The following is an 8,866-nucleotide window of genomic DNA, read 5'->3' on the forward strand; positions in this document are numbered from 1 at the left end:
GGAACTCAGCTGACAGCCTTTTCTCTAGAAGACCCCATGAAACCCTTGCCAACAAAGGAAATGAAACGAGGTTGCCGGGGAGCTGGAGCCAGGAGCCCAGGAGCATGACGCTGGGCCACTAGAGTTACTGTCCGGGGCAGGGCCTACCAGCTGAGCCCAAGGGCCAGGACGTGTGTGTTCTCACAGGAGCCTGTGAGTAGATATCATAGTCCCATTGCATGGATGGGGGAAACTGAGGCTCAGAAGGTTGGAGGCCCACCGGAGAACCCAGCCTGGGGGTGGGCCCCTCTGGGGAGCTGCTGAAAGCTGTGAGTCCTGTGAGTTGTGTAGACAGTGAACACAGGACTTTATGGGAAAAGTACCCCTTCCCATTCAGTCCTTCCATGAGGATCCCCTCACCATCCAGACACCCCATCTCCATTCTCTGTCCTTTCCAGAAATGAGCATTCTTTGAGGGGTGGGGGCACTTTAAAGTGATCGAGAGCAAGAATATCACTTTAAAGACTAAGGTGCACGTGATCCGTTATCCAAACCTTAGTATTTTCAGTTATTCCTTATGCATCTGAAAGCTGGACAATGACTACAGATGACAGAAGAATCAGTGTCTTTGAGCTGTGTTGTTGGAGAAGAGCAATGGTTATCTTGTTGACTGCTGAAGGAACAAACGGCTATGTGTTGCAGAAAGTGCAACCAGGTTACTTCTTAAGTGCAAAGATGGAGAAGCTTCATCTTACATCCTTTGGCCATGAGGTCAGGAAGGGGCAGCTTCTGAAAAAGACATCATGCTGGGAGAGGTGGAGGGTCAGAGGAGGGAAGACTCTCCACAAGAAGGACTGATCCAGTGACTGACAGTGGACGGGAGCACGGTGGGGTTGGTGAGGAGGGCGCAGGACAGGAAGGCTCAGATCTGCTGTTCCCAGGGTCACTGAGTCAGCCTCCACTCGACGGCACCTGACTGCTCTATCAGCTGTGAGCACGCTCCGATTCTGAAAATCGGCCAGGGAAATGCAGGGATTGCACTGTCTGACCCTGAGCTGACCCGGATGGCGTACAAATGGAGTAACTTTTGGTCTGGGGCCTGGGGCCACTCCAAGTCCAGGAGGATGGGCTGGGAGCCTGAGCAGCACCTGCCCACCTGCCCCGAGGGCCTGGCTTTCTCCAGGAAGGCAGGATAACAATCTCTGGATTTGAAAGCTTGTCACTGGGATGAAATGAAGCGTGAAAGCACTTTGTCCCCAGGCGTTTCCACCTCTCCTGTCCAAGGGCCGACACTTTGCTGCCCTGAGGCCGCCAGCCTCCATCCTTGCTCCATCCCTGCTCGAGCTCTGGCTGTCCTGCAGCAGGGCACTCCGGCCATTCTGCACCCATGTTCTCTCACCTGTGAAACCCGCCTCACCCCCACACAGAGAGCTGAGGTGCTGAGGCAAGTGAGCCAGGGGAAGGGCCAGGCCTCCAGGGAAGGAGCGCCTGCATGAGCCACCTGATTCACCCACAGATCAACGGGACCACAGTGCCCTCAGGTCAATTCTGCCCTCCAGCAGCCTTCCACAGCTCTGTGTGTGTGTGTGTGTGTGTGTGTGTGTGTGTGTGTGTGTGCGCGCGCGCGCGCAGACTGGCTGTCCTGCTCCCACACAGCAGAGGATGGATCTGAACCTCAGATCTTTCAGCCAGTAGCCTGACATGTTCCCAACTCCCCCAACACCAGGGCTCCTTAGACCGGCTGGACCCACTACCCTCTGCTGGGTGTCCCCGCTCACGAAGAGCCTCTACGAGGTTTCCAGGGTTGAATCTTTATGGGAGGAGACCCCCATCTTTCTCTCGGAGAGTGGTGGTGGGTTCCAACTGCCAATGCGTAGCACACTGTGACACCAGCGCTCCACAAGGTAGCTGCAGGTCTTGTGAACAATGAGTGGGAACTGACTCGTAGCTGACCCTCCAGAGGCCAGTAAAGGCGAGTGCCCATCTGTCTTCCATGGTGCAGCTGGTGGATTCAAAACGTGTGCCTTCCGGCTGGCAGTTAGCTCCTCACCACGGGGCTGCCAGAGTGCGAGGCCAATGCCAGCACCTGCGGTTAGGCACTGTCTTTGGGGTCAAGTGCAGATGGGCCATGAATGCATGCACACTTACACAGGTCAGAGGTGCTGCTGGCGAACAAGGGCAAGTTCAAGTCCAGGTGAGAGGGAACTGTTCACACGGGGGAGGGGCTTCCACAGATGGAGAGGGCGCTTCCACAAATGGGGAGGGGGCTCCCACAGACAGAGCGGGAGCTTCCACAGACGGGGAGGGGGCTTCCACAGATGGGGGAGGGGGCTTCCCCAGACGGAGAAGGGGTTTCCTGATGGGGAGGGGGCTTACATAGACAGGGGAGGGGGCTCCCATAAAGGTTACTGCCTCAGAGACCCTGTGCGTGGCTCTCTCTGTCCTGCACGATCGCTGTGGAATAGGAGACAGGAGTACTGGCAGTGTGGACCTGTCTGCTAACCAAAAGGTCATGAGTTCAAATCCATCAGTCACTCCCAGAAAGAAAGAAGAGTGGTCTCTTTCACCTCAGATTCGTGGCCTCAGGAAGCTGGAAAAGGTTGCCCAAGCTGGGCTGACTCCACAGCAGTGAGTGTACTGGGTGTGAGGTGTGAGCTGGAGAGGAGGCCTGCTGTCGCAGTGGGTTAAATGTGTGGCCGTGCACCAGGCAGTCAGTGCTTTCAACTTCCAGTGGGACTGAAGAAGCAGGAGGCAGTCAGCTTGGGGAAAGACCACAGCGTGGGACTCCTGTGCTGGCTCTCAACACCATTCTTATTTTCCCTTAATCATTGTCAAGTAATGTTTTTCAAATGAACTTCAAGACATACCCTGTTCATCAGACAACAGGCCGTAGGGTGTACCATTTATGCTACATGCTGAAGGTCAGGGGTCAGATCCCTCCAGGCAAAGATCTTCCGTGAAGACATACACCTCAGGGCCCCAATGGGGGCACAACATGGGCAGGCAACAGCTTGATGTGACATGGCTGCAAACCAAGCCTTCAGTGGTTCGAAGCCCTGGGCTCTGCAGAAGAAAGTTCAGCACTCTGCTCCTGTGAACCCTAGCCCTGGAGACCCTCCTGGACAGTTCATCTCCGACCTGCTGAGCCAGAACTGACCGAAGGCTGGTAGTTGTTGGGAGCTGCCAAGTACAACTCATTGTGACCCTATGAACCCGGTCCTATCCTGTGTCGTCCTCATCATCTGGACACACCTGAGCCCACCGCTGCAGTCACCATTTCCATCCAGCTTGTTCAGAGTACAACTTGATGGCAGTAGGTTTGAGGAGTTTTATATACAACGCAATAGAAAAAGAAGACACTCAGAGGTGCGTGGTTCGAATCCACCTGATGCTCAGCTGGAGAAGGAGGGACATTCTCTTCCTGTACCAGTCAGATCCGATTTGATGGTACACACACACACACACACACACACACACACTAAAAAAATTAAAAAAGAAGACAGAATTGAAACATGTGTAGTGTTGGCAAAGTATGTCCAGTGTATCGCAGACTGCAGAAGACTAGACATGCCTGTCGTGGAAGGAACAGCCAGAAAGCTTCTTAAAGCAAGAGGGGGCGGCGTTTCCTCATGCACTCTGGGCATGTGGTCAGGAGAGGCCGGTTTCTAGAAAGGGACACTGTACTTGGTAAAGTAAGGGCTCAAGGAGAGGAGGGAAGGACTCAGAGACGGACTGACATGACTGCACCCATGGCTTCAGCTCAGTAATGGCCTTGAGGACCGGGCGGAGGCGGGCAGAGGCGGGCAGCGCGGCTTTGGAGTGTGCAGGGTCGCTGAGCCAGAGTTGATGGGACAGCACCTAGTGACATACGTAAGACTAAATTCCAAGTGACTGGGGGTTCTCGGTGTAAGAAGGGACACGACGCATAGGCACATCCCTTTACAACTTGAGAACAGGTGAAAGTTCTGTAACCACAACATGGAAGTCCAAATGCAGTGAGTTTAATAAATGTAATGACACTGGGAACAAACCTGTCCATGACAGAAACACAGTAAGCAAAGTCCCGAGGCCCTGGGCAAACCCGAAGGAGCCTGGCCTACAGAACTCACAGACAAGACACGGTCATGGTGACATAAGCACTAACGGGGGAAGGACGCAGACGGCGGCTGGCTCGATGGGCAAAACCCCATCAACAGGCGCTGCGTGAGGACAGCGCCAGGATGGTCCCGCACCACGTCAGAACCCGGGTGCTCTGACGTCATTCATGAATTGGCTTGTGCTCAAAGCAAACACACTTGTAGTTGATGTTTGGTACCATCCAGATGGCACCAAGTGACCCCAGAACAATAGATCCTGTGCCACCCTCTGAGTGTCCACTATGCTAGGGCCCACGGCCGCAGTTCAGGCCAGTCCTTAGCCTTGATGGTCCTCTCCTTCACTGACACCCCATCTCTGCACGCCCTAAGTCCTTTCTAGAATCTGGCCTCCTGATAACTCGTCTGAGGGAAGGGAGGAAAGTGTCCTAATTGCTGCTTCTCAGGTGCAGCGGGTCGCCCTTCCAGACAGCCGTGTTTGGTTCTTGGCCCTCCAGGGTCAACATGCTCCTCCAGCACCATCCTTCAAAGCCATCAATTCTTCTCGTCTTCCGTATTCGATGGCCAACCTTCCCAAGCATGTGAGGCAACTGAAAATACTACAGCTTTTGTCAGGCACACTTTAGTATTTAAACACACATCTTTCAATGTTGACAAGGATCTGTTGGACAGAGGCTGTCTTCAGATACCAGGCTACCCTTGAAAGGTGTAGACATTCCTAGAATTTCCTCAAGATAATGAGTGAACTGCAGAATCAAGGCAGTTTTTAAAAAGTGAGTTCACATGCACACCCATGTTTGTTGCAGCTTTCCTCGCAATAGCAAAGATCTGGAAACAGTCCAGGTGCCCATCAACAAACGAAGGGATAGAGAAGCTGTGGTATAGTCACACAATTGAGCACTAAGCTGCATTGGAAAAATAAGGAACTCATGTAATATTATTCAAAATGGGTGACCCTAGAGGACATTATGCTGAGTGAAGTATCTCAGTCACAAAAGGACAAATACTGCATTGGGCCACTGTTGTCAAACAGGACTGACATCAGAGTTGAGGGAAGACAGAGAAGGAGGGGAGGAATGACGTATATTGCACTGAAACAGATGAGGGAGAGAACTGTTTAAAAGGGATATGTGAATGGGTATTATTGTCATGTCAGGAGTCCAGAGTGAAGGCTGCATAGTGGAGTGGACTTGGGGGGAGGGATTGCATAACAATGAAAGAGTTTTTCTTTTCAAGAAGAGTGAACTGGGTGGGGGTGGGGGGGGAAGGGGTAGGCAAGGAGAAAAGTGCAACAGTGAATGACTGGAAACTCTAAGTCTTTGTAAACTTTCATTAAAATTCCTTTTTTAAAAAAAGCGAGTTCACCTCCATGGGTTTTCAGAGGTGGTTAAGGGCAAGGGAGGGCACACCCGTCTTTCTCCAGAGGAGCAGCTGATAGAGACGGTGGTCACAGCTGACAGGTACGAGGAGATCACAGATGACAGATTTCATAGCGACACAGAGGGTAGGAGTCCTGGGGGGCTAGCGGGGAGGAGTTGTGCTGCCAACCCAAAGGCAGGCAGTTGGCTGTTCTGTGGGAAAAGGAGGGTTAATCTGCTCCCATGCAACTTACAACCTCTGAAAACCCCACAGGTCAGCTCCAAGTCAGATGATTTGTTAAGAGGTTACAGATAAAGAGGAAAAGAGGATAGATAGGTGACAGAGATTACAGATAACAGATTCACAGATGGTGACGAGATCTCACAGGTAATAGACTACAGATGGTAGATACACTGATTATAGAGAACGACATATTCTACAATCCCTGTCAAGAAAACAAAAATTCTCACCACTGGACTGACAGGCACCATCATGATAGATGGAGAAAAGATTGAAACAGTTAATGACTTCCTCTAACTTGGATCCACAAATCAACATTCTTGATACCAGCAGTCAGGCAATCAGGAGACAGATCACACCGCAAAAATCTGCACTCAGCAACCTCTCAAAATGATTGAAGAGCAATGCTATCAGTTTGAAGACGAAGGTGCACCTGATTCCAGTCGTAGCTTTTTCAATCACTTGCTATGCATCTGAGAGCTGGACAGTGAACAGGATGACAGAATTGCCTTTGTGCTGTGGTGCCGGAGACGAGTACCGAATGGACTGAGAGTGTGGCCTTCCTTGGAGGCAAAGATGATGACGCTTCGTCTCATATACTCGCATGTTGCCAGGACAGGCGATTCCTTGGAGAGGGACATCATGTTTGGAAAGGTGCAGCGTCGGCCGAAGAGAGGAAAACCCTCAGCCAGATGGACTGACACAGTGACTGCAGTCACGGGCTCAAGTGTGACAGCGAGGATGACGATGGTTCGGATCTGTTGTTCACGGGGTAGCTGGGAGTCAGACTTGATTTGATGGCACATAACATCATCATCATCACCTGTGTCACCTCTACATCCACCGAAGAATCTATCATAATCTCCACTAGATCTACCATACAACAGTTTCTTTTTTTAAGAAGCAGTATGGGGAGCTCTGGTGGCCTAGTGGCGAGAAGCTGCACTGCAATCCCAGAGGAACATGGTTCAAATCCACCAGATGCTCTGCTGGAGAAGGAGGAACAATCTCCTCCTGTACCACTCAAATTTAAAAAAAATTTTTTAAAAGCAGCAGTATGTTAGGATGCATTTATGTGTGAGTTCTGGCCAATGGAAGGACCAGGGTCCACTTTTCTTTGCTAGTCTCACATGGGAGGTGACCAGGGTGGGAGGACAGAATTGCAGACACAGACATACTGTCCTGCCCCAGACTGTGAGCTCAGAGAGGGTGTAAACCACGGTCCAGGCCATCCCCTAGCCCCTGGCCAAATCGGGATCCAGCAACCAGGCCTCAAGCGGGTGAGTAGATGGTCACTCCGCCTTTGCCAGACCCCTGATCCCCAGGAATGACAAGTCTTTGACTCTTCCCTTACTGCCTCTGGGGTCCCACGGCCCTCCAGGACTTCTGGAAGTTTGCATTGTGTATCCCTAGGGATTGTTCCAAGAGGAGGTCCCAGGAGATGGGAGGGCATCAGCCGGGAAAGACTGTCTACTGTATCCCGAGGACAGGAATGCAGAGCAAAACACCCCTCACCTTATTCCCACCCAGCCCCGTCTGCCCCTGTCCCTTGCGACCGGAAGTCACCTGCTTCAGAGGGAGGAAGACCAGGCTGGGCCTCATTCACCTTAAACCCACGGCCCTGCAGTCTATTCCTATTCACACCGACCTCACGTACCTAGCAGAACAGGGCTGTACTGTACCTGAGGCTGTAAATCTTCATAGAAGCCACTCACATCTTTCCCCTCGAGAAGGGCTGGTGGGTTTGAACCTCTGATCTTTTGTTCAGCAGTCAGGTGTGCTAAGCCAGGACTCCTTCAGCCACCACAGAGGCTGCGTGAACCCTTCAAGGCTCTGGTCTGGTAGGCAGAGCTTTACTCTGTTGAGGTGAATTAGAATGCACCAGGCTGCTGTTCAGTGGTGTTGGTAGTATATTAGCTGCAGTGACACTTACCTCCCAAGCTGGTAACACCATCTGACGGTGTGGGTTAGGGTCCAGGGCTGGGCATGGCCCTGCCCCTCCAGCGGCTCCTGAGGAGGGAGGGCACGTCTCTCTCAGAGGCAGGTGGCACCAGGAGTTGCTTGGCTGTGGCACCTCATCCCCGTATCTGCCTCCACCATCACCTGGACTTCTTCTGTCTCCTATTTATTTGGCACTCCTTGGATGTAAGTCCACACTGATAACCCAGGATGTTTGAGCAGGGACTCCACCCCTGGCCTCAGAGCTGATGCCGGCTGACAGGGACTGTCGCCTGCCATTTCCAAGGCTGTTAACCTTTATGAAAGAATGCCCATCCTCCCTCCCCCCCCCCCCAAAGCAGCTAGTGGGTTTGAACTGCTGATCTTTTGGTTGGCGGGACAATATGTAACACACCACAGCACCAGTAAACTACGAATTGAGCCCAAGTGCCCTTTGACAGATGAAGCAGGTAGACAACTCCGTGAGCACAGAAAGGGGAGTTTTATTGTGGGACTTAGGGGGGTGGGGCTCTGGTCAGAGGACTGCAGGACCAGTTCATTTATCAGTGCCCCCTACTTGGGAACTCTGGGGACCAAAAGTGATCCCACATCATGATCTAGACGCCAAGATCACCCAGTAGGTGTTACATAGGGGGGTCCAGCAGCCGGAGGTGGGGGATCTGCAGGCTGAGGCCAGCCCTAACCTGGGCAGCCTCTATCCTCCGCCTTCAGGCCGGGCTGTGACTCAAGGCCACCCTGTAAGGGAGAGGAGAAGGGCCCCTGAGCGCTTCCAAGACCGGTGATCCCTGCAGGGGCATCGCTCTCCTGCGAGCAGGGGGGGTTGAACCGGCCACCTTTCCCTTGGCAGCGGGCATCGGTGTGTCCTCGCGGGCCCAGCGGGCACGGAGACTCGCCCCGGTCCACGCTGGCCCTCCCCTGCTCAGGGCCCTAAGCCGGCCGCGGCCCAGGTCCGGTGGGCGGGGAGAGAAGTGTCACCCGTCCACCCCCGGCGGCCGGCCTCTGTGCGCTCACGCCGCCCCGGCCCCATTGTGACCCGCTGGGCCACGGGGCTCAGAGAGGCCGAGCGCGCCGCCCAAGGTCACACAGCAGGCAGCCGCCCGCGAGCCCCGCCGCGGCCGTTACGAAGCCGCAGCGCCCCAACCGCGACGCCGCGCCCGCCCACGGCCACGCTCCACGCTCCACGCAGCCGCGGGAACAAAAGCCGCCGCGCGCCACGCCGGGTTTTGCGCCTCGCC

This window comes from Elephantulus edwardii, unplaced genomic scaffold (assembly GCF_000299155.1).
Source record: "Elephantulus edwardii isolate Elephantulus edwardi_28Jun2011 unplaced genomic scaffold, EleEdw1.0 scaffold00072, whole genome shotgun sequence".
Classification (NCBI taxonomy): domain Eukaryota; kingdom Metazoa; phylum Chordata; class Mammalia; order Macroscelidea; family Macroscelididae; genus Elephantulus; species Elephantulus edwardii.